This window comes from Oncorhynchus masou, unplaced genomic scaffold (genome assembly GCF_036934945.1).
Source record: "Oncorhynchus masou masou isolate Uvic2021 unplaced genomic scaffold, UVic_Omas_1.1 unplaced_scaffold_17264, whole genome shotgun sequence".
Lineage (NCBI taxonomy): Eukaryota > Metazoa > Chordata > Actinopteri > Salmoniformes > Salmonidae > Oncorhynchus > Oncorhynchus masou.
The window spans coordinates 1-1,888 of NW_027007439.1; the positions used below are offsets into that span (position 1 = coordinate 1).

General features: G+C 37.9%; 7 non-coding genes across 7 annotated transcripts; all 7 read left to right on the forward strand.

Moving 5' to 3' along the window:
- The first annotated feature begins 149 nt into the window (after positions 1-149).
- LOC135532105 (small nucleolar RNA SNORD50) lies at positions 150-221 on the forward strand. Its single transcript, XR_010454285.1, has one exon. It is a non-coding gene; the product is annotated as a small nucleolar RNA SNORD50 (small nucleolar RNA).
- Positions 222-401: 180 nt separating this feature from the next.
- LOC135532108 (small nucleolar RNA SNORD50) lies at positions 402-473 on the forward strand. Its single transcript, XR_010454288.1, has one exon. It is a non-coding gene; the product is annotated as a small nucleolar RNA SNORD50 (small nucleolar RNA).
- Positions 474-649: 176 nt separating this feature from the next.
- On the forward strand, positions 650-721 carry LOC135532109 (small nucleolar RNA SNORD50). Its single transcript, XR_010454289.1, has one exon. It is a non-coding gene; the product is annotated as a small nucleolar RNA SNORD50 (small nucleolar RNA).
- A 180-nt stretch (positions 722-901) lies between these two features.
- LOC135532107 (small nucleolar RNA SNORD50) lies at positions 902-973 on the forward strand. The gene has a single exon (XR_010454287.1). It is a non-coding gene; the product is annotated as a small nucleolar RNA SNORD50 (small nucleolar RNA).
- Positions 974-1,151: 178 nt separating this feature from the next.
- On the forward strand, positions 1,152-1,223 carry LOC135532110 (small nucleolar RNA SNORD50). Its single transcript, XR_010454290.1, has one exon. It is a non-coding gene; the product is annotated as a small nucleolar RNA SNORD50 (small nucleolar RNA).
- Positions 1,224-1,399: 176 nt separating this feature from the next.
- LOC135532111 (small nucleolar RNA SNORD50) lies at positions 1,400-1,471 on the forward strand. The gene has a single exon (XR_010454291.1). It is a non-coding gene; the product is annotated as a small nucleolar RNA SNORD50 (small nucleolar RNA).
- Positions 1,472-1,651: 180 nt separating this feature from the next.
- On the forward strand, positions 1,652-1,723 carry LOC135532106 (small nucleolar RNA SNORD50). The gene has a single exon (XR_010454286.1). It is a non-coding gene; the product is annotated as a small nucleolar RNA SNORD50 (small nucleolar RNA).
- The last annotated feature ends 165 nt before the right edge of the window (positions 1,724-1,888 follow it).

Sequence of the window (1,888 nt, forward strand, 5' to 3'; positions counted from 1 at the left end):
CATCCTTGCACAATATAGTTAATGGTAAAAATGTTTTACCATACTGTCTTTCAGGGAACTGCAGACCAGACATGGATGAGAAAAGTACAGTCTGTAGCTAACTAACTGTAAGTATCTGTTGAGTTTTGTTCAAACTCGTTGCAAGATTGTATTAAGGATGAACCTATCCCGAACCTGATTCCTGTAAGATTGACAACCCTGTCGGATCTGACTTCTGAAATACAATTGGCATAATTGATCATGATACATTTGAACATCCTTGCACAATATAGTTAATGGTAAAAATGTTTTACCATACTGTCTTTCAGGGAACTGCAGACCAGACATGGATGAGGAAAATACAGTCTGTAGCTAACAACTGTAAGTATCTGTTAGTTTTGTTCAAACTCGTTGCAAGATTGTATTAAGGATGAACCTATCCCGAACCTGATTCCTGTAAGATTGACAACCCTGTCGGATCTGACTTCTGAAATACCATTTGCAGATTTCTGATACCACAGTTGAACATGCACCAGGGTTTAATGTGAAACTGTTCATCTTACCGTTTTTCAGATATGCAGACCAGAAATGGAATCCTCTACACCAGAACATGGCTTCCTGTAACGCCTGTAAGAATCTGTTGTCTACTCCTAGTTTTTTGCAAAGATTGTATTAAGGATGAACCTATCCCGAACCTGATTCCTGTAAGATTGACAACCCTGTCGGATCTGACTTCTGAAATACAATTGGCATAATTGATCATGATACATTTGAACATCCTTGCACAATATAGTTAATGGTAAAAATGTTTTACCATACTGTCTTTCAGGTAACTGCAGACCAGACATGGATGAGAAAAATACAGTCTGTAGCTAACAACTGTAAGTATCTGTTAGTTTTGTTCAAACTCGTTGCAAGATTGTATTAAGGATGAACCTATCCCGAACCTGATTCCTGTAAGATTGACAACCCTGTCGGATCTGACTCCTGAAATACAATTAGCATAATTGATCATGATACATTTGAACATGCATGCACAAACGTTCATGGTATAATATTTTGACCATACTGTCTTTCAGGGAACTGCAGACCAGACATGGATGAGGAAAATACAGTCTGTAGCTAACAACTGTAAGTATCTGTTAGCTTTGTTCAAACTCGTTGCAAGATTGTATTAAGGATGAACCTATCCCGAACCTGATTCCTGTAAGATTGACAACCCTGTCGGATCTGACTTCTGAAATACCATTTGCAGATTTCTGATACCACAGTTGAACATGCACCAGGGTTTAATGTGAAACTGTTCATCTTACCGTTTTTCAGATATGCAGACCAGAAATGGAATCCTCTACACCAGAACATGGCTTCCTGTAACGCCTGTAAGAATCTGTTGTCTACTCCTAGTTTTTTGCAAAGATTGTATTAAGGATGAACCTATCCCGAACCTGATTCCTGTAAGATTGACAACCCTGTCGGATCTGACTTCTGAAATACAATTGGCATAATTGATCATGATACATTTGAACATCCTTGCACAATATAGTTAATGGTAAAAATGTTTTACCATACTGTCTTTCAGGTAACTGCAGACCAGACATGGATGAGAAAAATACAGTCTGTAGCTAACAACTGTAAGTATCTGTTAGTTTTGTTCAAACTCGTTGTAAGATTGTATTAAGGATGAACCTATCCCGAACCTGATTCCTGTAAGATTGACAACCCTGTCGGATCTGACTTCTGAAATACAATTGGCATAATTGATCATGATACATTTGAACATCGCATGCACAATACGTTCATGGTAATCATATTTTGACTATACTGTCTTTCAGGGAACTGCAGACCAGAATGGATGAGGAAAGTACATCTTGTAGCTAGCTGTAAGTATCTGTTAGTTTTTGTTCAAACT